A 27,948-nucleotide genomic window follows, 5' to 3' on the forward strand; every position below is an offset into this window, starting at 1 on the left:
CAAGACTGGCTGAGCTGGGGATTTCAGCAGTTTAAGTAAATTTGGACTGAAAGACATTAAAAATCTCAAGGTTTAAGAGAAATGAGTGACCTACTTTGAGTGTCACATAGGTTGCAATTGTTTAAATGTCATAGTTTTGAACTTAGAATCAGCATTCTAGCTGCATATGTAAAAAAATGTCTTGACTTAACTGGGGAACAAAAAGTGACATTTTATCTGAAACTTGGCTTAAGGAACTGAATTCTGCCTGGCAACTACCCCCATCAGGAGTGAAACTTGAGTCACAGCTGTGTTCCCAGGCCTATCTGCCTTTTGCTGGCCACACTAAGGATATGCCATCTCCCTGATAATTGAATTAAGGGGAGCCCCACAGAACACAGGAGCTCTGAACAATGCAACCCCCTTCACCCAGGCAGATGGTTTATTACAGAGGTCGTAAAGTAGCTTCCTCCTGAAGCAAAGGGGAGGGGCACTGCCTGTGAGAGCAAGCTGGCTTGGCAGAACTGGAAAAACCAGAAATTCAACCTTGTGCTGGAGGAAAACCACACCCCTTTGGGGCCAGAACATAACTCTAAAAAGATGAATAACTCATAGAGCGGACATGTGAAAATGTTATCAATGATACCATAATTCTTGTGATTTTTCTGCCCACATTTTAAGAGGTTTTTCGAACCGGTGGCATGTTCAGGGGGGTTTTAGCGGAAAAGAGGATATTACTCAAAATGTGTGCATGTGAAAAATCTGACACTTCATCAACTAATGTCCATACTCCTTGCGCACATGTGTGTAAATTTGGGGTAATGTACGGTATTGCAAACCAGTTAAAAAGTGCAAAATATTGCCATTTCTGAATGCAAGCCCCCAGGAAGAGCAAAGTTTGGACAGAGTATATCTCCTTTGATATGTGATGTGTGCATGTAATTTTAAACCAATGTTTACCTGTGCAAATATGTCTTTTGTTATCATATATAGAATGTGTGCAATTTGACTGGGGAGTGTCCTCTCTGCAAGCCATAAAATGACATCGCTCTGACTCACAGTTCCTTCCCCAATCAAGTGAGAAATGGAAGTTTGACCAATTAGAAGCTGAGAGAGAGGTAGGGTCAGTGATGTTCACACACACCCATTTTAAAAACACATAAAAGCAGAGAGACAGGACAGATAGGGACCTTCAAATCCATTTGCAGCTGGAAGCTCTGCCGGGAAAATCCATACTTTACCTCCATCAATCTCCAGAGAAAGCTGTGCAGAAAGATCCAGACTTTAAATCCCTCAATCTTCAGAACCAGAGAGAGCTGACCCAGATCACTGTGAAGTGCAGAGACCAGAGGCGAGTCTAAAACCTGACCAGATCCGTGGCGAGGTCCATTTCACTCAAGAATATAGTGTGAGTACCTAGAAAACTGTGCAGAACCAATCTCTTAGTTAAAATCATATAATTCAATCCATTTTTAATCTAAGTAGAACTGCAGCTTAGCAATTGTGTTATCCTGCCATCATTTTCAAAACTGAAAAAGTGCTGCGTTTAAAATTTGCAAAACCAAAAACGACCTTTACTAAATCGCTCATATCTCCGCGACCGTTTGTCTTAGAGACTTGCAGTAACTTTCATCTGGAAGCTGAGATCCTAGGCTTTCTTAGGACCCCAAAACGATAGTGATAGTCCTTGTAGTTCCTCTGTAATAGCGCTCGGCGCATTCGCGAATTTTACCGCGATTTGCACATTTCTCCACGTGTAAAAAAATCTGCTGCTGCTTGCCTTCCATTTGCCAGAAATTCGTTTAACCTGCTAATCATTCCTGAATCATTGCAAGAGTGAGCCTGGACTAATATTAACTAGATACCACTCACCCTGAACCTCTGAAAGGGAATTAAAAGCATTTCCAGCATATTTCTCATCCATTGCTAGCACATATAAAAGCATTTGGGCCTGTGTTTTCAAAACTCCTATCTGTTTTCTTTAAGCGTGCTTGGGGGGGATTGAACTGAATTACATTGATTGCATTTCTGAGAACTGTGTGCTTTCCTCCCATTTCCTTGCATTGCATAAAGAGGGGGGGAGTGAATAGCCAGAGAAAAGTGATTACATTGTTTGGTTGAAATCATATTGAGTATTTTCTGTACTGCATTCATTGAATATTGCATCCACCTGAGCTTACATAAAGCATTCTGTACCACCTTCTTCTTTTGTTCCTATTCACCTGTGTGCTACCTTATCCATTTCATGTCAACTCCTTATTGATTATAGAGAAGCGTGTTGGTGCCAGATTCTCCGTTGTTAATATTTATCATATCAGATTAAGTGTGATATTCAATTATTAATTTACTATAAAGCGTGATATCTATATCTATTGTTTAAATTATCAAATAAACCTTTTAACTTGCAAAACAGAACTACTTCTTGGCTCAGTGGGGTCAGGAGGATTCCAAGAGAGGGGTGTTATATAGGGGTAGTCATCCAGAACGCATGAACTGGACATAAAGATATATCAATAAGGGTTTTCATTCAGTATTATAGACTAGGCGTTGACTTAGCTGTAGTGTTGAATTGAATCCTCTTACAAATTGGGGGCTCGGGCCGGACGTTTGGGTTAGATTTACCATTTGTGCAGATTAATACAGCGTGCCAGCTGACCAGATACACATATCCGGTCGGATCACCACGCTGTGTTACGCTGTAAAGCACTCCTCAAAAGGGACACTCCAAGAAAAGTTCTGTTCTGCAAAAATAAAATACTAACTTCTGTAAGTCAGGACAGAGACCAATCTCTAGAATGACGACCTTGGTAGATATGAAAATAGCCAGAGAGCACTTCTTACATAAACTATTTGTGAGAGGTTTATGGGCTGAGCAGGGCCAGGATGCCTGGTTGCAGGCCATCACGCAACAGGTCACTGAAACAGGGTCAGACTATGGAGAGATCAGGGTCCATTACATGTGGCCCTGAGTGAACTATATATGGCTCCTAAGGCCAAAGATGAACACGACAAGATTGTTAGGATAGCGGCATATTTATATTTATATGTGGGAGCCATACAGAATAAATGTGCTGAAGGCCATGATCTGGCAAAAAGACAACAGATGGCGTTAGAGAAGGCCCAATCTGATCTGGACTCTTCTGAGCAAAGGCTGCACAGGAGCCAGGAGTCAGAAAATGAGACCAGGCAGTACATCACTAAAATAAAGGAGGATATGGATGTGCTGCAAAAGGAAAAGTCAGAACAGGATACCAGATTTCTGGCCTTGCAGAAGGAACACCAAGAAGGTTTGGACTCCCTACTGCAAAGCCAGAAAAAGCTGGAGCAACAACTGGACTTCAACAGGGTATGTGCTGAGCAGGTAGTCAACCTGCAAGGCCACCTAGATAGGGAAAAGGCAGAAAGCAATAAACTGATTCTGAAAGACCTGGATACCCAGGCAGAGTTTGATGAAGAGCGCCGGAAAGCTGGTGCCCTTCAAAGGCAGAGGGACGACCTGGCAGCACAGATGCAGGCTCTCAGTCAGGAAAGAGACACTTTAGGCCAGAAAGTCTGCCACTTAAAAAAGGAAATTGAAGAAAATCACCTGGCCCTCCAGGGGCTGGGTGACCTCCAAAAAGAAAACCAGAACTTGGTAGAGCACACCAGAAGGGTGGAAGATGCTCTGGCAAGAAAGGAGCAGGCCGGTAGGGATGGGACTCAGGAGGTAAACCTCCTGCAGCAAAGACTGGCCCAGTTCTCCAGGACCAACCAGGAAGCACAGAGGGAAAATGAGGCCCTCTGTCAACACAATGATAGGCTCCAACAACAGGTAGCGATGCAGGAGAGACTGATAGAGTCTAGTAAGGCCTTGACTGAGGAACTGAAAGCACAAATGCAGGCTCTTGCATTGCAACAGGGAGCAGGGGCGGATAGAGATGAGGTCCGCTGGGAAAGAGAGACTCCTGACCATAACCGCAGGAGCCCTAACATCAGGGGCCTTCATCTCCCACAGTCCCTGGACTCTACCACCCCCATGTCCCCTGGCGCACATGAGCACAGGGCCACAGGGATGGCAGATTACTATCCAGCTAAGAGTATGGGGCTCATAGGCCAGTACCACTCAGGAATGGAGGGGTGGGCATCCGGGTATGGGCACCCAAGTACAGTACAGTTCAATGGGGAACCCCAGGAGAGTAGGCCCATTAAGGGCATCCTGAAAACCTCTGCCCAGTTAGGTCAGTGGAGGGGGTACCCATCAAATCCTGGCAGCAAGGAGGAATCTGAAGACTCCTCTGAACTGCTCAGGACACAGGAGACCAGGTCCCCACATTCTGCCAGCCGTTCCCAGGCTCGCAGAATCCGGGAAAACCTGGAAGAACAGACGGGAACCTCTGGGAGCAGTGCCTCTGAGTCCGAGGACGAATGGACAAGGGTTACCCGAACCAAAAAGGCCAATAAGGCAAAAAGGGCCTTGCTTAAGGACCCCTTAAAGCAGATTAAGGCGATCAGGAGCGTCATCACGCCTTACCATAAGAACGCTAAGTATTCTGTTTGGGAGCACTTAGAGTTGTTTGAACAAATGATGGAGACTTTCCATTTGAAGGACAGCCAAAGCTGTATTCAATATGTAAAGTGGACCTTCTCCCCGGAATACTCCAGTTTCTTTGCGGGGCTGGAGGACCAAAATCATTTAAGATGGTCCGCCTATAAGGCGGCCATCTTGAAACATTTTTCTGTTCACAGAAATCCTCAAGAGGCTCGCAAGGCAGCCTACAATTTGCAATGTGGGGAGGATCAGGCCTCACAAGAATTTGTGCAGGAGTTAAAGCGTGCTTTTGCACAGACCACAAGAAGGGTGCGCACGGATAGCAGAGAATCTATTAATACGTTTTTCCATGCCTTGCCCAAATATATCATGACCCAGCTCGTGAGGGATTTTCACGAGAAAAGATCTTTAGACTGGGTCATTGAACAGGCTACCCGGATCTATGAGGTGCAGAAACCGATAGATAGCAAAAGTAATGCCCAGAAAAACCCCAAAGCCAACAGCACCCCTGCTGCTGCCAAGGTTGCAGAGGTAAAGGTCACCCCCGTTTTGGATTTGGAGATGGGGGGGCCTAAAAACCTACCTGCACCTAATAATGCTAGGCCCAGGAGGTCCTCGGGTCAGTCACAGACAGGGAGCCAAGGAGGCAGCCCCACAAATGGGGTCCCTCGCTCTCCTGATTATGTAAGTCCCCGTTACAAGGGAAATCGACCCATCCTGGGTTATGTGTGGACTCCTCCAGCCCAAGGGGGGGGATCCAGCCAAGCACCAAACCCAGGGAACTTCCCTCCAAACTTCCCACAGGAGGGCAGAAATTTACCAAACTCTGGGCAGAACTTTTTCCCCAGATATCCACCCGACTTTCAGCCCCAAAACCATCCATCCTTCTTTCCCCAATTCCCTGAGCCCAGACCACTGAATCCGGGAGAGGGGAGGCCAAGGGTGGAGGGGTACCCAAATCTTCCCAACCAGGGGTACTACCAAAGAAGGGATAGCTACCCTTCCCGGGATCAGCCCAGGGGAGAAAACAGGGCCCCGTATCAGCCTGAGCGGGTTTCCCAGTTAGAGCGCCAGGTTCAAAACATGGCGCGGGATATGGGTCACATACTGAGGGCTTAGCAGAACCCTCAGATCAGCATGCCGGCGCAGAACGCACCCAACTCTGGACCTGGTGCTCCAGAACAATGACGGGGGCAGCACCCCGATAACTCACCGGTTCCCAGGGAGGAGGCACAAGGGGAAGGGGGGTGTAAAGCCTTGGAGGAAGCTTCCTTCCTCACTTGTAAACAGCCCCTGGAAACCCAGGAACCGGAAACAAAATCTCTTGCCCCTGAAAGTCTGCCTCCTAAGGAGCAGAGGGGGGGTAGGAGAAACAAAAGACCCAAACAGACTCTGTTTGAGGAGGGGGTACAGATATTCCAATTTGAGGGAGAGGGATCCTCAGAGGATCCTGGGAAAAGGATCTTCTCCTTCAGAGAGGGGGGAACTCCTCCCAAAGAAAAATGGGTCCCTAGGGATGCAAATCCAGACTGGGGAGATGTGGAGACTGAGCTACCGCCGCCCACCATCTCATCCCAGAACCAACCGCAAGAAAATCCTCTGGTTCAAACCCATCCTGGTGACTGCCTCCAAAAAGGGGGGGGCGGCCCAGATCCGGAGCCAGGGGAACCCACAATGGCTCTGATCTCCAGTTGCCAAATTTTTCTTTCAGATTCCCAAGACTCTCCACAGAATTCTGCCCAAATCTCTTCGCTAGCGATGTCCAAAACCAGAAAATTAGCCCACCAGTTGTCCAAAAATGTACATTATCTGTGCCCCCTTGAGGAGAAGGAGGGAAGATATTATGCCCCGGTACAAGTACAGGGGCAGGGTACAATCTTGGCACTGGTGGACACTGGATCTCAAGCTACCCTTCTGTCCAGAAGGGCCTTTGACGAACTGAATGCAGGAAGGGGAGAGAATTACCGAATTCCTCTCACCTCTCTTCCTGGACAACTCCAGAACTTCGACGGGAAGGAAATTCCCGTTGAGGGGACGGCAGATTTGGACATAAAAATTGGGCGACATAAGTTGAAACACCCGGTCATAGTAGTGACCCCAGAGGGCACCCTTTGTTTACTAGGGAATGACCTCCTGAGAAGGTTGTCACCCCTAATAGATTGCGTAAACAAGGTCCTCTGGACCCAGACTAGCCGACCAATAAAATTAAAACAGAGTGTCCACCATGTTAGTTTAAACGGCACCTGCCACATGGTTGAACAAAAACCTGACCAAGTAGAATTTCACTTCCAGAATAGCCAAATTCCAGACGTGACAGTAATAGCAGTAGGACAACAGACTGGTGATGGGGGGTCCTCTCTATTTCTGAAAATCAACCTTCCTTCCAGTCTAAAGTGGTACTCCACGCTGGAAGGAAACACTCTGAGATTCTATACTAATCCACAATCAGAAACTCCCACTTCTATAGTCCAGAAAGATGTGAAATCAGCTCAGAGCCTGGCTGATATTCAGCAAATTGGAGAGCAGTTGTTCATCCCTGTCCAGTTAAATGATGGGAAGGACTCGGTTCTCGCTCGAGTGTGTGTGAACAACGGTAAGAGCTTCATCAGCGAAGCCATGTTCCGCCAACTCCCAAAAGATCCAGCCATTCCCACATTCAAACTGATAGACAAATGGGAAATGGACCTGGAAGCGCCTAATTCCAAACATCTCCTGCCAAGCAGGTGTATGCTCAAAATCTCCATTGGCAACAAGAGCATAGTCCTCAATTGTTGGGTCGTGCGAGACGTCCCTGCCGCCTTTTACTTAGGCAGTGACATTCTCAATCGCTTTGCCATTAGTTTGGACCTAATAAACTTCAAAGCTTGGTCCCGATTAGCGGATAATCCCATGGGCTTTGATGATCCAGAAAAAGCATTTAGGTCAGCTCAATTGCTACCTTATGCAGTTGAAATTCAGATCAAAGAGGAAGTCACCATCCCAGAAAGGACCCGACAATTCTCCCTGGAAGTGAAAGTTAAAAGAGGACAACATTTGCAAAACCCTGATGCTTACATACATCTAAACGCTTCTCTCCAACAGCAAGGGTTAGGGGTAAACCCAACTCCATTAGTCAACATAGAACATGACACCATTCCAATAGAGGTGGATAACAGCGACTTAAAGAGTATTACTCTAGCCGCAGGCACCATTATTGGAATGGCGGTTGATGACCAACATTTCTCCATTGATCTTGGAAATGAACTGCTAGGGCCAATCCCCAAGGACTGCTTTGACAGTGACAGTGATGACAATACAACACCAGACAGGATTTTTACCCGGCATGGGGGGGACTTCCTGGTGTACACTTCCTGCCCCTATGGTAAGGAAGATGTGACTTGTGACTTCAGGAGGGATGAGGTGATTTTCCAGGTCCATGAGGGCTGCCTTTCCCACTTGAAGCCTCCAGTCCAAATCAGCACTCTGACCAGGGACTTCTCCACCCAGTTGGAGGAGGCCGCGGAGATAGCCAAACCAGAAGTCTTTCCAGGCTTCAGGCAGATGGTGGAAGAGAGAGTCAACCTAGCTGATGCCTGTGTGACTCTGGAACAAAAGCAAAAGTTGAAACAAGTTTTCTTGGATTTCCAAGATCTCTTTGCGGTAGACTCATATGACTGTGGTCGCACTGACATCCACACAACCACCATCCCCACGGACCCTGGCATGACTCCTGTGTTTGTGAAGCAATATCGCTTGCCTCTCACATCAATGGAGTCCCTTACTGAAAAAATTAAGAACCTTGAGTCCCGGGGAATAATCCGTCCAGTTCACAGCACCTTCAATAATCCGGTGCTGGGAATATTGAAGCCAAACGGCCAGTGGAGACTCTGCGCCGACCTCAGGGAGCTCAACAAACGGGTCCACACTTCCCGATGGCCTCTTCCCTACATTGACCAAGGGCTGGCCCAGATTCAGGGGTCACAGGTATTCACTGCAATAGACCTGACCAATGGATACTGGACTGTGCCTGTCAGTAGGGAGGACCAATACAAACTGGCTTTTACCTTTGGGGGCCAGCAGTACACATGGACCCGGACTCCTTTCGGATACCTCAACTCCGGTAATGAGTTCAACATTTTTCTACACAAGGCCATGCCCGACCTGGGTGCGAGGGGTAACCTGGCTTATGTAGATGATGTCCTCATCAAAAGTTCATCTGTGGAGGAACACATAGCGGAGATCCGTTATGTTCTGACGCAGTTGAGGGCCGCCGGAGCAAAACTTTCCTTTCAGAAAGCACAGTGGTGTAGAACCCGTGTTAATTTCTTGGGGCATGAGATTACTCCTCAGGGTCTCTGTCCCCAGGAAAAGAAAGTGGAAGCCCTCCAAAAACTGAAAGACCCCACAACTCTGCGGGAACTAAGGAGCCTCCTTGGACTGACTAATTACAGCAGAAAGTTCATTGAGGGCTACGCAGAGATCACCAGACCCCTGATTAATCTCCTGAAGGGGGGGTCAAGTGGGAATGGGGTCCAGAACAAGCTGAGGCAGTAAGACAACTCAAAAGAAGCCTCTCACAAGCGCCCTGCCTAGCTTACCCTGTCAGAAACAAGGAGTTCTTCCTGGAGACAGGGTTCTCTAATACGTGCCTGACGGCAGTATTATACCATAAGCATGACAAGGTCAATAAAGTAATCTCCTATGCGAGCAAAACTTTATCCTCTGTGGAGGAAAAATTCAACGATTGTGAGAAGGCACTCCTGGCAACGGTGTGGGCATTGAAGAATTACCGCCCGTTTATCCAGGGGGAACACATCATAGTGGAGACTCCACACCAGCCTCTGCAATATCTCCAAAGTGACAGAATCCGGGCCGGAAATGTGAGTAATTCCCGAATTACTTCCTGGATTCTGTCAATGCAAGGCTTTGCTGTGGAGGTCCGATATGGCCAAAACAAGAAGAGTCCCCTCGCGCAAGGTCTGGCTGACTTGCATGATTGTGCCAGAGAAAACTGTCTCGAGGACGAAGGTCTAAAAATAAAGGACAACATGGAGGCATACCTTAATTCCCCCCACAAAGTCTTTGAAGAAGACAAGTGTGAGGGAATGCCCACTGTCTATGTGGATGGATGCTCTTACCATGTTGACAACGACGGGGAGAAAGAACTGGTGGCCGGCGTAGGGAATGCATGGGTGAATGAGTCCCCAGAACCCTCCGCTGGATACAAAATTGGTCCCCGAAGTAGTCAGGTGGCAGAATTGATGGCTGTGCATCAGGCCATCCTCACTGCTGTCCAGCATCAACTCCACGAACTGGTCATAATCACAGATTCGGATTATGTACGGAACGGGTTCGTGGAGCACCTGGTTAATTGGAAAACCAGAGGCATGTTATGTGCTAACAACAAACCCTTGAAACATGGGAAGTTGATCCAAAACATTGATGATCTGGTCACCTCGAATGAGATGACCATCTATTGGAAAAAGATCAAGGGTCATTCCAAAGTAGAGGGACCAGACAAAACTGGAAATGACTTAGCTGATCAGCTGGCCAAAACCGGGGCCATCCAAGGGGATCTAATTGAGATTGAGTCCCTGTTGGGGGAAATCCAGGTCACTGCTATCACTAGGTCCCAGACGAATGCTCACAACGACCTTTCAATTGTACAATGGAGTAAGGAGACCCCTGATGCTGATTTGATTACCGCTCAGAAGGGGGATCCAATAATTGGTAAATTTTACCAGCACCTTGAGGACCCTGAGAACTTTCCCCTGACGGATACCGATTACATTGGGAAAGAGGACCTAAGAGTGTTGATGAAATGTCCAAAAATGTTCCAAATCCAAGACGGTTTGCTGGTAAGGAAATCCAAAGCTGGCCACGATCAGTGGGTGGTTCCTACCTCATTCCGAAGCCTGATGTTAAGTCACGCCCATGATGCGGCCACCGCCGGTCATAGGGGGTTTCACACAACATTGGAAATCTTAAGAGAGGTTGCATACTGTCCACACATGGGGCAGGACCTCGACCAATACTTGAAGGGGTGTCTTGTGTGTGCACAATTTCAGCCATCATCCCTCACGCACCGTGCGCCTCTCCAAAAGAGGGGAATGACACTGCCATGGTCAGATTTACAAATCGACTTTGTAGGCCCCGTGATTCGCTCTGCTAGGGGGAATAAGTACATGTTGACTGTGACATGCTTGTTTACCAAGTGGGTGGAATGTCTCCCAGCCCCAAATTGCAAGGCAGAAACTGCAGCTGCCTTGATGATTAACCACATCTTTTCCCGTTTTGGTCTACCTCAAAGGATTGAGTCAGACAGAGGTAGCCACTTCACCAGTGAAGTAATGACAAAGATGTGGGAGATACTGGGGGTCAAAAGGAAGTTGCATATTGCTTATCGGCCAGCTTCTTCTGGGGCCGTAGAGAGATATAACCGGACAATTGTGAGCATATTAAAGAAGTTTGTGGCAGATTCTGGGCCAAGTTGGGATATCCGATTACCTCTGGTCCTAATGGCCATCAGATCTACCCCTTCATCTGCAACCAAAATGTCACCATTTGAGTTGATGACTGGACGCAAGATGGTGCTTCCTCAGCATTTGCTCTATAGGACCCAAGAGCAGACACTGATAAATGCCTCCACTACTCATGAGTATGTGGAGAATTTAAGGAAACACCTCCAACATGCTTTTGCTTACGCTCAGCGGAATCTAGAAAGATCGGCTGATAGCATGAAGACCCATTATGACCTGAAAGCTTCCAGGAAGGAATATCAGGTGGGAGACCGGGTCTATCTATACAACTTCCAAAGGAACCAGGCCAAGCAGCGCAAATTTTTGCCTACATGGAAGGGACCCTTTGAGATCATCGACAAGATCTCCCCTGTGGCCTACAAAATCCACATCCCCAAAGGTCCTTTGGCAGCGGGGGAAGACAAGTGGGTCCACATAAACCAGTTGAAATGTTGCCATCCCAGGCACACTCTGCAACAACTGGAGGAATCCTCTGGAATCCTAGCGGGTATTGTCTCAGACTAATTCAGTTCCAACCATAAAACAGACCACATCTAGTCTCTAAAATATTGTGATTTGCATGAAACTGTCTCTTAGTTATACCGTTTTTTTTTCCAAAATAAGAATGTAATGTTTTGTTATGATGAAATGCATATGCTGCCCCACTATCTCAACAGTGGTGGAAAAATGTCTATGAATAGGTATTGCCGCTCTTCCTTTGTCGTCCTAGGAGAAAGAAAACCTTGAGACGGGCCAAGGAGGACGATCCGGAGACCGCGAGCAGAGACGCAATGGGCCCGGGGTACCGCCCAATATTCCCATCAGGACCGGCGAGGAGAACCGATCGATCAGTACCGGATGGAGGAAAAGATGCTGAACTGTGCCATCTACCGGAAGAAGATGAGAACTACATCCCAGATCTTGCGTGTCCCACCAGTGAAGGATCAGATGGCCACCGCAAGAAGGGGGGCTTTTGGGATGTATTTACCCATGCATCCGAGCCCTACCTCAAAACTGTGCAGTACTGACATGAAAACATCATGATGGCCAGAGCTTCCCAGAAAATGCACAGGGAAATGCATGAAGAATAGGCTGCCACTCATTTTTGCCGATGTTATGGGCACAGAAAGAAACTGCCTAAAACCACCATGGGACTACCCACACAGTAGTCGGAAACCATTGGGAGTGGCAATGCTGATTGCCAAAAGCAAACCCATAACTGTGGAGAATTCGTTTTCTTAAATCCCAAAAAGGGGTGCAGTACCAGTACTCACCACTATCCAAAAGCCGGCGTTTTAAAACAACACCAGATTTTACTTTTTGCAAAACTGAATAAATGAACCCAAAACAGGCCAAAGAAAGACTTACTGAGAGGTGGATACAATGTAAAGTTATATTCTGAAGTGACTTGAAGGTTTATAACAAGACTGGCTGAGCTGGGGATTTCAGCAGTTTAAGTAAATTTGGACTGAAAGACATTAAAAATCTCAAGGTTTAAGAGAAATGAGTGACCTACTTTGAGTGTCACATAGGTTGCAATTGTTTAAATGTCATAGTTTTGAACTTAGAATCAGCATTCTAGCTGCATATGTAAAAAAATGTCTTGACTTAACTGGGGAACAAAAAGTGACATTTTATCTGAAACTTGGCTTAAGGAACTGAATTCTGCCTGGCAACTACCCCCATCAGGAGTGAAACTTGAGTCACAGCTGTGTTCCCAGGCCTATCTGCCTTTTGCTGGCCACACTAAGGATATGCCATCTCCCTGATAATTGAATTAAGGGGAGCCCCACAGAACACAGGAGCTCTGAACAATGCAACCCCCTTCACCCAGGCAGATGGTTTATTACAGAGGTCGTAAAGTAGCTTCCTCCTGAAGCAAAGGGGAGGGGCACTGCCTGTGAGAGCAAGCTGGCTTGGCAGAACTGGAAAAACCAGAAATTCAACCTTGTGCTGGAGGAAAACCACACCCCTTTGGGGCCAGAACATAACTCTAAAAAGATGAATAACTCATAGAGCGGACATGTGAAAATTTTATCAATGATACCATAATTCTTGTGATTTTTCTGCCCACATTTTAAGAGGTTTTTCGAACCGGTGGCATGTTCAGGGGGGTTTTAGCGGAAAAGAGGATATTACTCAAAATGTGTGCATGTGAAAAATCTGACACTTCATCAACTAATGTCCATACTCCTTGCGCACATGTGTGTAAATTTGGGGTAATGTACGGTATTGCAAACCAGTTAAAAAGTGCAAAATATTGCCATTTCTGAATGCAAGCCCCCAGGAAGAGCAAAGTTTGGACAGGGTATATCTCCTGTGATATGTGATGTGTGCATGTAATTTTAAACCAATGTTTACCTGTGCAAATATGTCTTTTGTTATCATATATAGAATGTGTGCAATTTGACTGGGGAGTGTCCTCTCTGCAAGCCATAAAATGACATCGCTCTGACTCACAGTTCCTTCCCCAATCAAGTGAGAAATGGAAGTTTGACCAATTAGAAGCTGAGAGAGAGGTAGGGTCAGTGATGCTCACACACACCCATTTTAAAAACACATAAAAGCAGAGAGACAGGACAGATAGGGACCTTCAAATCCATTTGCAGCTGGAAGCTCTGCCGGGAAAATCCATACTTTACCTCCATCAATCTCCAGAGAAAGCTGTGCAGAAAGATCCAGACTTTAAATCCCTCAATCTTCAGAACCAGAGAGAGCTGACCCAGATCACTGTGAAGTGCAGAGACCAGAGGCGAGTCTAAAACCTGACCAGATCCGTGGCGAGGTCCATTTCACTCAAGAATATAGTGTGAGTACCTAGAAAACTGTGCAGAACCAATCTCTTAGTTAAAATCATATAATTCAATCCATTTTTAATCTAAGTAGAACTGCAGCTTAGCAATTGTGTTATCCTGCCATCATTTTTAAAACTGAAAAAGTGCTGCGTTTAAAATTTGCAAAACCAAAAACGACCTTTACTAAATCGCTCATATCTCCGCGACCGTTTGTCTTAGAGACTTGCAGTAACTTTCATCTGGAAGCTGAGATCCTAGGCTTTCTTAGGACCCCAAAACGATAGTGATAGTCCTTGTAGTTCCTCTGTAATAGCGCTCGGCGCATTCGCGAATTTTACCGCGATTTGCACATTTCTCCACGTGTAAAAAAATCTGCTGCTGCTTGCCTTCCATTTGCCAGAAATTCGTTTAACCTGCTAATCATTCCTGAATCATTGCAAGAGTGAGCCTGGACTAATATTAACTAGATACCACTCACCCTGAACCTCTGAAAGGGAATTAAAAGCATTTCCAGCATATTTCTCATCCATTGCTAGCACATATAAAAGCATTTGGGCCTGTGTTTTCAAAACTCCTATCTGTTTTCTTTAAGCGTGCTTGGGGGGGATTGAACTGAATTACATTGATTGCATTTCTGAGAACTGTGTGCTTTCCTCCCATTTCCTTGCATTGCATAAAGAGGGGGGGAGTGAATAGCCAGAGAAAAGTGATTACATTGTTTGGTTGAAATCATATTGAGTATTTTCTGTACTGCATTCATTGAATATTGCATCCACCTGAGCTTACATAAAGCATTCTGTACCACCTTCTTCTTTTGTTCCTATTCACCTGTGTGCTACCTTATCCATTTCATGTCAACTCCTTATTGATTATAGAGAAGCGTGTTGGTGCCAGATTCTCCGTTGTTAATATTTATCATATCAGATTAAGTGTGATATTCAATTATTAATTTACTATAAAGCGTGATATCTATATCTATTGTTTAAATTATCAAATAAACCTTTTAACTTGCAAAACAGAACTACTTCTTGGCTCAGTGGGGTCAGGAGGATTCCAAGAGAGGGGTGTTATATAGGGGTAGTCATCCAGAACGCATGAACTGGACATAAAGATATATCAATAAGGGTTTTCATTCAGTATTATAGACTAGGCGTTGACTTAGCTGTAGTGTTGAATTGAATCCTCTTACAGAACCCAGAGAACACGGGAGAAATGACTCAGGTTTACTGAGTGGAACACTCTGTGTCTTTGTGCCAAAAACAGCAGCGTCTTTTCGGTTAACAGCCGAACGCGCTAACCAATTGCGCCACAGAGACTCACTGGCATGTGTGTTCTGCCTTTGGCCTGATTGCATTGCTATTCTTTTCTGATTGGCAGAAAACCTGAACTTTTTTCTGAAAAAGGCATGCCTCTCTTAGCACTGCAGTGCATTAGACTGCTCCCTTGCTTCCCTGAGTCCCTAAATACACAACCACCTTGGGCACAATAGAAGACACATTCCAGCAGATTTAGCAAGAGTGCACCAAGGATTCTATATGTAGGTACCTTGCTGAGAAGCAAGACCTGCAGTTGCATTCTTCTGTTAAAAGAGGGCAGCAGAGTGCACCAAGAGAACTTAGGGGAAGTAGCTTATGTTAACTACTTGCCATGCTCTTTATAGATCCCTCTGTTTGACTGGGTGAATTCTAATTTCTGGGGTAGAGTAAGCAATTTATGGATCTAGATGCTGTGCGCAACAGGAATGCTATATACTGCACTGTACTGCTACTGAAAAGTTACCAATTTTACAGGATGTTCAGGTAAGCTTTTTTTTCAGAAAACAACTTGCTAGAGGCACTAAGACAGATTACTGGGACAAAGGAAGAAGGTTTGGGGATTAGCACTATGAAAGGTACAGTCACGCCCGAGACAACTCTGAGTGTCACCTCAAATTCTAAGAAATGCAAACTATGGACCTACACTTTTTATTGCCAGTGGATCTTTGTGTTTCAGACAAATGTGCACGCCTCCCAGAGCCCCTTGCAATGCACTTAGGGAAATGGGGGAAGGTGCTGTGAAGCCCTCTCGCTGACAATGTCTCTCTTGTCTATAATGTATCTATGAGAGAGAGAGAAATAGGCAATGCGAGAGTGAAAAAGTAAAATGGAAATGTGTCTACTGAGACCAGTATAAGGGGAAATCCTCACAATCCAGGACCGACAGTTGATTGGGAGGGCGCTTACAAGTTTCCGACACCAGACCGGTCCCTGAACTCACAAACCCAAACTGCAAAGTGATGGGCATTGCCACTAGACTGCCGACCCCCTTTCGGGGCCCCAGCATATATCCTTTAGTCACACCTAGAGTTCCCAGGACAGTGCAGCATTCAGCGATTACACGAAAATATTGACAGCGCTAGGAGGCCATGCAAATGGCAGAGGTATGCTTTACAAAGCCCACGTAGCGTGCACAAAACAGCACATCAGTCAGGCCCACTTGAAGAGATGGTAAAGAGGAAATACTTCTGCTGCATCCAGTAAAACATAGAGATTGGCCTGCTTTAAAGGTTGACCATGTCCTTCATGGGTGTCTGTCAATATGATACTTCCCTGCTGCAAAGCTTACATTCGAAACGCCAGAACAACTAGGCCCAGAGCACAAAGATGCAGTCAGGTTGAAATAACGAGATACTGAAGAGCAATTTTGTATTTCAGAGTGGGAAAAGCAAATATGACCCCGACGTGATTTGAACACGCAACATTCTGATCTGGAGTCAGACGCGCTACCATTGCGCCACGAGGTCCTTGTGGCAATCCATCTTGTGTGTCTGATGACAGAATAAAGGTAGGTACATGCACCTGCAGAGCCTCATTGCTTCTTTAAGTAGACTGGCTAGGATAACTTCCTTCTGTGCATCAGTACACGCTGCAGCCAAACCCTTCCCATGAAGTCTTGATGTTTATGAATTGAATGGCAAGTTTTGAAAAACTAAAGCAAGCGAGAAGAATTGCTTGCAGTTTATTGGATTTTTTGGACGTCAGCAGACGAGACCTGCGAGAGGTAAACAGAAGTTCATAGTTGGTCATGCTGAATTTTTGAGCCAAAATGCATCGTCCCTGGGTGGGCTTGATCCACCAATCTTTCGGTTAACAGCCGAACGCGCTAACCGATTGCGCCACAGAGACTCACGCAGTGCTTACACTGGGGCCTGATTGGTGTGCTGTTTGCTTATGCTTCCCAGGCAACCTGAAAATATTTCTAAAATAGCTCTATTTCCCACAGCAAATCAGGGTATCAAGCACTTCCCTACCTCCCCTAATCCACAAACACAGGGGATTTAGTAGAGGACAGAGCCCATCAACAGTGCACCAAATGTCCTCTGTGTAGGCATAACTTGCTATGAGGAGAAAGCCACAGTTGCGCACTTGTGTTAAAAGGGGACAGTAGGCTGAACCCAGAGAACACGGGAGAAATGACTCAGGTTTACTGAGTGGAACACTCTGTGTCTTTGTGCCAAAAACAGCAGCGTCTTTTCGGTTAAAAGCCGAACGCGCTAACCAATTGCGCCACAGAGACTCACTGGCATGTGTGCTCTGCCTTTGGCCTGATTGCATTGCTATTTTTTTCTGATTGGCAGAAAACCTGAACTTTTTTCTGAAAAAGGCATGCCTCTCTTAGCACTGCACTGCATTAGACTGCTCCCTTGCTTCCCTGAGTCCCCAAATACACAACCACCTTGGGCACAATAGAAGACACATTCCAGCAGATTTAGCAAGAGTGCACCAAGGTTTCTATATGTAGGTACCTTGCTGAGAAGCAAGACCTGCAGTTGCATTCTTCTGTTAAAAGAGGGCAGCAGAGTGCACCAAGAGAACTTGGGGGAAGTAGCTTATGTTAACTACTTGCCATGCTCTTTATAGATCCCTCTGTTTGACTGAGTGAATTCTAATTTCTGGGGTAGAGTAAGCAATTTTTGGATCTAGATGCTGTGCGCAACAGGAATGCTATATACTGCACTGTACTGCTACTGAAAAGTTACCAATTTTACAGGATGTTCAGGTAAGCTTTGTTTCAGAAAACAACTTGCTAGAGGCCCTAGGACAGATTACTGGGACAAAGGAAGAGGGTTTGGGGATTAGCACATCTCCTATGAAAGGTACAGTCACGCCCGAGACAACTCTGAGTGCCTCCTCAAATTCTAAGAAATGCGAATTGGGGTCCTACGCTTTTTATTGCCAGTGGATCTTTGTGTTTCAGACTAATGTGCACGCCTCCCAGAGCCCCTTGCAATGCACTTAGGGAAAGGGGGGAAGGTGCTGTGAAGCCCTCTCGCTGACAATGTCTCTCTTGTCTATAATGTATCTATGAGAGAGAGAGAAATAGGCAATGCGAGAGTGAAAAAGTAAAATGGAAATGTGTCTACTGAGACCAGTATAAGGGGAAATCCTCACAATCCAGGACCAACAGTTGATTGGGAGGGCGCTTACAGTTTTCTGACACCAGACCGGTACCTGAACTCACAAACCCAAACTGCAAAGTGATGGGCATTGCCACTAGACTGCCGACCCCCTTTCGGGGCCCCAGCATATATCGTTTAGTCACACCTAGAGTTCCCAGGACAGTGCAGCATTCAGCGATTACACGAAAATATTGACAGCGCTAGGAGGCCATGCAAATGGCAGAGGTATGCTTTACAAAGCCCACGTAGCGTGCACAAAACAGCACATCAGTCAGGCCCACTTGAAGAGATGGTAAAGAGGAAATACTTCTGCTGCATCCAGTAAAACATAGAGATTGGCCTGCTTTAAAGGTTGACCATGTCCTTCATGGGTGTCTGTCAATATGATACTTCCCTGCTGCAAAGTTTACATTCGAAACGCCAGAACAACTAGGCCCAGAGCACAAAGATGCAGTCAGGTTGAAATAACGAGATACTGAAGAGCAATTTTATATTTCAGAGTGGGAAAAGCAAATATGACCCCGACGTGATTTGAACACGAAACCTTCTGATCTGGAGTCAGACGCGCTACCATTGCGCCACGACGTCCTTGTGGCAATCCACCTGGGTTGTCTGATGACAGAATAAAGGTAGGAGACGTACATGCACCTGCAGAGCCTCATTGCTTCTTTAAGTAGACTGGCTAGGATAGCTTCCTTCTGTGCATCAGTACACGCTGCAGCCAAACCCTTCCCATGAAGTCTTGATGTTTATGAATTGAATGGCAAGTTTTGAAAAACTAAAGCAAGCGAGAAGAATTGCTTGCAGTTTATTGGATTTTTTGGATGTCAGCAGACGAGACCTGCGAGAGGTAAACAGAAGTTCATAGTTGGTCACGCTGAATTTTTGAGCCAAAATGCATCGTCCCTGGGTGGGCTTGAACCACCAACCTTTCGGTTAACAGCCGAACGCGCTAACCGATTGCGCCACAGAGACTCATGCAGTTATTACACAGGGGCCTGATTGGTGTGCTGTTTGCTTATGCTTCCCAGGCAACCTGAAAATATTTCTAAAATAGCTCTTTTTCCCACAGCAAATCAGGGTATCAAGCACTTCCCTACCTCCCCTAATCCACAAACACAGGGGATTTAGTAGAGGACAGAGCCCATTAACAGTGCACCAAATGTCCTCTGTATAGGCATAACTTGCTATGAGGAGAAAGCCACAGTTGCGCACTTGTGTTAAAAGGGGACAGTAGGCTGAACCCAGAGAACACGGGAGAAATGACTCAGGTTTACTGAGTGGAACACTCTGTGTCTTTGTGCCAAAAACAGCAGCGTCTTTTCGGTTAACAGCCGAACACGCTAACCAATTGCGCCACAGAGACTCACTGGCATGTGTGTTCTGCCTTTGGCCTGATTGCATTGCTATTTTTTTCTGATTGGCAGAAAACCTGAACTTGTTTCTGAAAAAGGCATGCCTCTCTTAGCACTGCAGTGCATTAGACTGCTCCCTTGCTTCCCTGAGTCCCCAAATACACAACCACCTTGGGCACAATAGAATATACATTCCAGCAGATTTAGCAAGAGTGCACCAAGGATTCTATATGTAGGTACCTTGCTGAGAAGCAAGACCTGCAGTTGCATTCTTCTGTTAAAAGAGGGCAGCAGAGTGCACCAAGAGAACTTGGGGGAAGTAGCTTATGTTAACTACTTGCCATGCTCTTTATAGATCCCTCTGTTTGACTGGGTGAATTCTAATTTCTGGGGTAGAGTAAGCAATTTTTGGATCTAGATGCTGTGCGCAACAGGAATGCTATATACTGCACTGTACTGCTACTGAAAAGTTACCAATTTTACAGGATGTTCAGGTAAGCTTTGTTTCAGAAAACAACTTGCTAGAGACACTAAGACAGATTACTGGGACAAAGGAAGAGGGTTTGGGGATTAGCACATCTCCTATGAAAGGTACAGTCACGCCCGAGACAACTCTGAGTGTCACCTCAAATTCTAAGAAATGCAAACTAGGGACCTACCCTTTTTATTGCCAGTGGATCTTTGTGTTTCAGACAAATGTGCACGCCTCCCAGAGCCCCTTGCAATGCACTTAGGGAAATGGGGGAAGGTGCTGTGAAGCCCTCTCGCTGACAATGTCTCTCTTGTCTATAATGTATCTATGAGAGAGAGAGAAATAGGCAATGCGAGAGTGAAAAAGTAAAATGGAAATGTGTCTACTGAGACCAGTATAAGGGGAAATCCTCACAATCCAGGACCGACAGTTGATTGGGAGGGCGCTTACAGGTTTCCGACACCAGACCGGTACCTGAACTCACAAACCCAAACTGCAAAGTGATGGGCATTGCCACTAGACTGCCGACCCCCTTTCGGGGCCCCAGTATATATCCTTTAGTCACACCTAGAGTTCCCAGGACAGTGCAGCATTCAGCGATTACACGAAAATATTGACAGCGCTAGGAGGCCATGCAAATGGCAGAGGTATGCTTTACAAAGCCCACGTAGCGTGCACAAAACAGCACATCAGTCAGGCCCACTTGAAGAGATGGTAAAGAGGAAATACTTCTGCTGCATCCAGTAAAACATAGAGATTGGCCTGCTTTAAAGGTTGACCATGTCATTCATGGGTGTCTGTCAATATGATACTTCCCTGCTGCAAAGCTTACATTCGAAACGCCAGAACAACTAGGCCCAGAGCACAAAGATGCAGTCAGGTTGAAATAACGAATTACTGAAGAGCAATTTTGTATTTCAGAGTGGGAAAAAGCAAATATGACCCCGACGTGATTTGAACACGCAAACTTCTGATCTGGAGTCAGACGCGCTACCATTGCGCCACGAGGTCCTTGTGGCAATCCACCTGGTGTGTCTGATGACAGAATAAAGGTAGGAGACGTACATGGACCTGCAGAGCCTCATTGCTTCTTTAAGTAGACTTGCTAGGATAGCTTCCTTCTGTGCATCAGTACACGCTGCAGCCAAACCCTTCCCATGAAGTCTTGATGTTTATGAATTGAATGGCAAGTTTTGAAAAACTAAAGCAAGCGAGAAGAATTGCTTGCAGTTTATTGGATTTTTTGGACGTCAGTAGACGAGACCTGCGAGAGGTAAACAGAAGTTCATTGTTGGTCATGCTGAATTTTTGAGCCAAAATGCATCGTCCCTGGGTGGGCTTGAACCACCAACCTTTCGGTTAACAGCCGAACCCGCTAACCGATTGCGCCACAGAGACTCATGCAGTACTTACACTGGGGCCTGATTGGTGTGCTGTTTGCTTATGCTTCCCAGGCAACCTGAAAATATTTCTAAAATAGCTCTATTTCCCACAGCAAATCAGGGTATCAAGCACTTCCCTACCCCCCGTAATCCACAAACACAGGGGATTTAGTAGAGGACAGAGCCCATCAACAGTGCACCAAATGTCCTCTGTGTAGGCATAACTTGCTATGAGGAGAAAGCCACAGTTGTGCACTTGTGTTAAAAGGGGACAGTAGGCTGAACCCAGAGAACACGGGAGAAATGACTCAGGTTTACTGAGTGGAACACTCTGTGTCTTTGTGCCAAAAACAGCAGCGTCTTTTCGGTTAACAGCCGAACACGCTAACCAATTGCGCCACAGAGACTCACTGGCATGTGTGTTCTGCCTTTGGCCTGATTGCATTGCTATTTTTTTCTGATTTGCAGAAAACCTGAACTTGTTTCTGAAAAAGGCATGCCTCTCTTAGCACTGCAGTGCATTAGACTGCTCCCTTGCTTCCCTGAGTCCCCAAATACACAACCACCTTGGGCACAATAGAAGATACATTCCAGCAGATTTAGCAAGAGTGCACCAAGGATTCTATATGTAGGTACCTTGCTGAGAAGCAAGACCTGCAGTTGCATTCTTCTGTTAAAAGAGGGCAGCAGAGTGCACCAAGAGAACTTGGGGGAAGTAGCTTATGTTAACTACTTGCCATGCTCTTTATAGATCCCTCTGTTTGACTGGGTGAATTCTAATTTCTTGGGTAGAGTAAGCAATTTTTGGATCTAGATGCTGTGCGCAACAGGAATGCTATATACTGCACTGTACTGCTACTGAAAAGTTACCAATTTTACAGGATGTTCAGGTAAGCTTTGTTTCAGAAAACAACTTGCTAGAGACACTAAGACAGATTACTGGGACAAAGGAAGAGGGTTTGGGGATTAGCACATCTCCTATGAAAGGTACAGTCACGCCCGAGACAACTCTGAGTGTCACCTCAAATTCTAAGAAATGCAAACTAGGGACCTACCCTTTTTATTGCCAGTGGATCTTTGTGTTTCAGACAAATGTGCACGCCTCCCAGAGCCCCTTGCAATGCACTTAGGGAAATGGGGGAAGGTGCTGTGAAGCCCTCTCGCTGACAATGTCTCTCTTGTCTATAATGTATCTATGAGAGAGAGAGAAATAGGCAATGCGAGAGTGAAAAAGTAAAATGGAAATGTGTCTACTGAGACCAGTATAAGGGGAAATCCTCACAATCCAGGACCGACAGTTGATTGGGAGGGCGCTTACAGGTTTCCGACACCAGACCGGTACCTGAACTCACAAACCCAAACTGCAAAGTGATGGGCATTGCCACTAGACTGCCGACCCCCTTTCGGGGCCCCAGTATATATCCTTTAGTCACACCTAGAGTTCCCAGGACAGTGCAGCATTCAGCGATTACACGAAAATATTGACAGCGCTAGGAGGCCATGCAAATGGCAGAGGTATGCTTTACAAAGCCCACGTAGCGTGCACAAAACAGCACATCAGTCAGGCCCACTTGAAGAGATGGTAAAGAGGAAATACTTCTGCTGCATCCAGTAAAACATAGAGATTGGCCTGCTTTAAAGGTTGACCATGTCATTCATGGGTGTCTGTCAATATGATACTTCCCTGCTGCAAAGCTTACATTCGAAACGCCAGAACAACTAGGCCCAGAGCACAAAGATGCAGTCAGGTTGAAATAACGAATTACTGAAGAGCAATTTTGTATTTCAGAGTGGGAAAAAGCAAATATGACCCCGACGTGATTTGAACACGCAACCTTCTGATCTGGAGTCAGACGCGCTACCATTGCGCCACGAGGTCCTTGTGGCAATCCACCTGGTGTGTCTGATGACAGAATAAAGGTAGGAGACGTACATGGACCTGCAGAGCCTCATTGCTTCTTTAAGTAGACTTGCTAGGATAGCTTCCTTCTGTGCATCAGTACACGCTGCAGCCAAACCCTTCCCATGAAGTCTTGATGTTTATGAATTGAATGGCAAGTTTTGAAAAACTAAAGCAAGCGAGAAGAATTGCTTGCAGTTTATTGGATTTTTTGGACGTCAGTAGACGAGACCTGCGAGAGGTAAACAGAAGTTCATTGTTGGTCATGCTGAATTTTTGAGCCAAAATGCATCGTCCCTGGGTGGGCTTGAACCACCAACCTTTCGGTTAACAGCCGAACGCGCTAACCGATTGCGCCACAGAGACTCATGCAGTGCTTACACTGGGGCCTGATTGGTGTGCTGTTTGCTTATGCTTCCCAGGCAACCTGAAAATATTTCTAAAATAGCTCTATTTCCCACAGCAAATCAGGGTATCAAGCACTTCCCTACCCCCCGTAATCCACAAACACAGGGGATTTAGTAGAGGACAGAGCCCATCAACAGTGCACCAAATGTCCTCTGTGTAGGCATAACTTGCTATGAGGAGAAAGCCACAGTTGTGCACTTGTGTTAAAAGGGGACAGTAGGCTGAACCCAGAGAACACGGGAGAAATGACTCAGGTTTACTGAGTGGAACACTCTGTGTCTTTGTGCCAAAAACAGCAGCGTCTTTTCGGTTAACAGCCGAACACGCTAACCAATTGCGCCACAGAGACTCACTGGCATGTGTGTTCTGCCTTTGGCCTGATTGCATTGCTATTTTTTTCTGATTTGCAGAAAACCTGAACTTTTTTCTGAAAAAGGCATGCCTCTCTTAGCACTGCAGTGCATTAGACTGCTCCTTTGCTTCCCTGAGTCCCCAAATACACAACCACCTTGGGCACAATAGAAGACACATTCCAGCAGATTTGGCAAGAGTGCACCAAGGTTTCTATACGTAGGTACCTTTCTGAGAAGCAAGACCTGCAGTTGCATTCTTCTGTTAAAAGAGGGCAGCAGAGTGCACCAAGAGAACTTGGGGGAAGTAGCTTATGTTAACTACTTGCCATGCTCTTTATAGATCCCTCTGTTTGACTGGGTGAATTCTAATTTCTGGGGTAGAGTAAGCAATTTTTGGATCTAGATGCTGTGCGCAACAGGAATGCTATATACTGCACTGTACTGCTACTGAAAAGTTACCAATTTTACAGGATGTTCAGGTAAGCTTTGTTTCAGAAAACAACTTGCTAGAGGCACTAAGACAGATTACTGGGACAAAGGAAGAGGGTTTGGGGATTAGCACATCTCCTATGAAAGGTACAGTCACGCCCGAGACAACTCTGTGTGCCTCCTCAAATTCTAAGAAATGCGAACTGGGGTCCTACGCTTTTTATTGCCAGTGGATCTTTGTGTTTCAGACAAATGTGCACGCCTCCCAGAGCCCCTTGCAATGCACTTAGGGAAATGGGGGAAGGTGCTGTGCAACCCTCTCGCTGACAATGTCTCTCTTGTCTATAATGTATCTATGAGAGAGAGAGAAATAGGCAATGCGAGAGTGAAAAAGTAAAATGGAAATGTGTCTACTGAGACCAGTATAAGGGGAAATCCTCACAATCCAGGACGACAGTTGATTGGGAGGGCGCTTACAGTTTTCTGACACCAGACCGGTACCTGAACTCACAAACCCAAACTGCAAAGTGATGGGCATTGCCACTAGCCTGCCGATCCCCTTTCGGGGCCCCAGCATATATCCTTTAGTCACACCTAGAGTTCCCAGGACAGTGCAGCATTCAGCGATTACACGAAAATATTGACAGCTGTCGGGGGGAAATTCTGCCGGGGTCGGCCGGGCCGTCCGCAGACCTCCGGGCAGGGAGGCCCCAACTCCTCCCGTATATCCCAGATGAGATAGAGTATGAGACACACACAAGGAGCAAGGTGACTCTGCTGTTTATTTATACAAAACGGCAGGGATGGGTCAAGGAGCGTACGCGTTCGTCCTGACACACACCCAATCGTGGGGCTCGCAGGCCCTTTTTACTGTATTATGACGCGCTACTTGCGTCACTTCAGAAAGTTAACAAAAAACCTATCGCCACTCTTAATTGGTTGCTCGAGTGGTAGGGTTAGTGTAGTACACATATAGAGAATGATATTAGTGGACAAGGTGTAATCAGGTGGTATATCTGGGTTGTCCCTACAATTAGATACATAAGAATTGTTACATGAAGACTCCTGAGGATTGGCTAATATTACTGACGTCTGAGATAAGAGCCCCATGTTCTGATTGGTGCACTCGTGAGCTTCCCAGCCTGGGACCACCGTTGTTCCCAGCTCTCGGTGTACCTGTGATTGCAACAATGTTTCAATATGGGTACGTGCAGACAATGTGAGGATTTATTCATAGGTGGAAGGCTGACCGCTCCCACTATAGCAGATGTCCATTGAGCCTTTCAAGTGTATCGGCCTGTGTCTCGTAGCGAGGGACCCAGACGCCTTTTTTCTCCTGGGTTTTGGCATCTCGTCAAGTTCGGCTTGGTCACGTGGGGAGGGACCGTGAAAGAGGCAGAATTCTGCACAATTAATATTGTTTTTTCTACTGCGCGTTTGGTTTAATTTGCCGGCGTGACTTTATCGTTGGGGCGCGGAGTGCGAGGTTGCAACATCGTGCCTTTGATGATTTGTTCTTGGAATGTGAGTTTGCAACATTGCGACCTTGGCTGGTTGCTCCACCGGGTTCTTTCTGCAGGATCAGCAACCTGACTCTTGCTTTGTTAATGTCCACGGGAGCTCTTGGTTGAGGCCTACTCGGGCCTGGTGCATAATTAGTCCGTTTGGTGCATAGGTGCTTTTAGGTTATAATAGCATATATTTCCATGACCAGTATCGTGTTTCCATTATACCTCTATTGTGGTAATGGGTTTCAAGAGAAGCGTGAGCAAGCGTTATAGATGAGTTCATGATGCGTCTTGCGTTTCTGCATTCTGAAAGCCTATGTAAAAATAATAAAGATGCACGTCCGTGAATATGCCTGTCGCCTACGTCAGAGCACTGAGTATGTTCTTCGTGTAGATTGGTGTGGAAATGTTCAGTGTGTATATTTGTACAGAAGTGCTTCCCGTTGTCTAGGTCGTCATGGCATCTCTAACGACGTGTGGATTTTAGTCTAGCTGATCCGAACCGCAGGTGTCGGCATGGCCAGTGCGGGCTGTTGGGCAGGCAGATGGACACATCCGTATGTTCCTGTACCAGGGTACCTGGTCGTCTGGTAAATGGACAAACTCTTCTCGCGGCGGGTGTCTGGGCCGTGACCCTCTAGGCCAAGCGCGAGAGGTGAAGGACGGGAGCCTGGTCTTCCATTCTCCCACTTCAGTCCCCCCTCTGGTCGACTTGTCGACCACAAACATATCCTTCTCGTTATCTCCTCTTACCCTCCATATCTTAGTTATCCCTCCGAGATGTCCATAATGGTTTACATGATCTTCAAATGACCAATACATATATTCACATGTTCCTCCAGGAGTACAGTATACCCATCTTCCTATGTAGCTCCTGGGGTTCCTTGGGTTCTCGATCTTCACTGATGGTGGGTCTAGATGGTTGGTGATGATTTGGGTGCGCAACTTCTCCCTCTCTTGTATTATCACCCCTGTATGCTGGCCGTCATCTGCTGGCATTAAGGGGTGCATTCCCACCATTTCCAGCAACTCGTCAGTCGTGCGTGCCTTCCGGGCCTTCCAAAATCTAATTATGATCAGAGTAGCTCCAGCCAAAATAGTACACCCCACTATTATTTTCAGTCCATCTGACAGCCAGGATGGCATCCATGACCATAATAGTGAAAACCAGCTCTTATCCTTGTCTACACCGTTACTTTCATCCATCATTTTGGAGTGCATCTGGGCCAATTGTGATACTGCTTCTGTCAGTGTACCATTGTCAGCATCGTTGGCAGGTATGAACGTGCAGCAAGATTGTCCTATCTTTGTACAAACTCCTCCTTCCATTGCTGTGAGAAGGTCCAATACATATCTGTTCTGGAGTGCTACCATCCTTACAGCTCGCAGCTCCTCTTTAATTGCGTTGAACCCATTTACTGTTGAATTGATGGTCATCATTAGTTCCCATCTGGTTATTTGGAGCCATTTTGCGTTTGCGTATGCCTGCAGTCCCGGATGTATTATTGAGGAGAAGAACATTGCTGCTCTGCTGAATAGTCTGTGTTCTGGCGGTATTGATGTTAGTTCCGTTTCCGACCTTCCCCACAGGTAATTTCCTGTCAGTGGCTCTCCTTGTCATTTTCTCCTATTTAGGACAGTATCATTGCTGTTGGTCCTGTTCTCTTGCTCCTTCTGAAGTGGTGCAGATCTCTTTCTTCTCTTATCCCCTTCATCCATTTTAGGGAATTTCGCCACATCGACATGCTTCTTAGGTACCACTAATGATGGTACATTGACGTGTACCATTGTGCACACACCATTCCACAGGGGAGGCAGTGTATGATATGCCTTTTCTCCACAGGCCCAATAATGGTCCATTATTACTGCTGTTCCCGCTCCCCCCTCAGGTAACTCCATCACGC

At 46.2% G+C, this 27,948-nt stretch overlaps 8 non-coding genes across 8 annotated transcripts; all 8 read right to left on the reverse strand.

Moving 5' to 3' along the window:
• Positions 1 to 16,509: 16,509 nt before the first annotated feature.
• On the reverse strand, positions 16,510 to 16,581 carry TRNAW-CCA (transfer RNA tryptophan (anticodon CCA)). Its single transcript has one exon. It is a non-coding gene; the product is annotated as a tRNA-Trp (tRNA).
• A 308-nt stretch (positions 16,582 to 16,889) lies between these two features.
• Positions 16,890 to 16,963, reverse strand: TRNAN-GUU (transfer RNA asparagine (anticodon GUU)). Its single transcript has one exon. It is a non-coding gene; the product is annotated as a tRNA-Asn (tRNA).
• A 1,790-nt stretch (positions 16,964 to 18,753) lies between these two features.
• TRNAW-CCA (transfer RNA tryptophan (anticodon CCA)) lies at positions 18,754 to 18,825 on the reverse strand. The gene has a single exon. It is a non-coding gene; the product is annotated as a tRNA-Trp (tRNA).
• Positions 18,826 to 19,138: 313 nt separating this feature from the next.
• TRNAN-GUU (transfer RNA asparagine (anticodon GUU)) lies at positions 19,139 to 19,212 on the reverse strand. The gene has a single exon. It is a non-coding gene; the product is annotated as a tRNA-Asn (tRNA).
• Positions 19,213 to 21,003: 1,791 nt separating this feature from the next.
• TRNAW-CCA (transfer RNA tryptophan (anticodon CCA)) lies at positions 21,004 to 21,075 on the reverse strand. The gene has a single exon. It is a non-coding gene; the product is annotated as a tRNA-Trp (tRNA).
• Positions 21,076 to 21,388: 313 nt separating this feature from the next.
• TRNAN-GUU (transfer RNA asparagine (anticodon GUU)) lies at positions 21,389 to 21,462 on the reverse strand. Its single transcript has one exon. It is a non-coding gene; the product is annotated as a tRNA-Asn (tRNA).
• A 1,791-nt stretch (positions 21,463 to 23,253) lies between these two features.
• Positions 23,254 to 23,325, reverse strand: TRNAW-CCA (transfer RNA tryptophan (anticodon CCA)). The gene has a single exon. It is a non-coding gene; the product is annotated as a tRNA-Trp (tRNA).
• Positions 23,326 to 23,638: 313 nt separating this feature from the next.
• TRNAN-GUU (transfer RNA asparagine (anticodon GUU)) lies at positions 23,639 to 23,712 on the reverse strand. Its single transcript has one exon. It is a non-coding gene; the product is annotated as a tRNA-Asn (tRNA).
• Positions 23,713 to 27,948: the final 4,236 nt, after the last annotated feature.

The sequence above is a fragment of the Ambystoma mexicanum genome, chromosome 11, assembly GCF_040938575.1.
Source record: "Ambystoma mexicanum isolate Mex_15411 chromosome 11, UKY_AmexF1_1, whole genome shotgun sequence".
NCBI lineage: Eukaryota > Metazoa > Chordata > Amphibia > Caudata > Ambystomatidae > Ambystoma > Ambystoma mexicanum.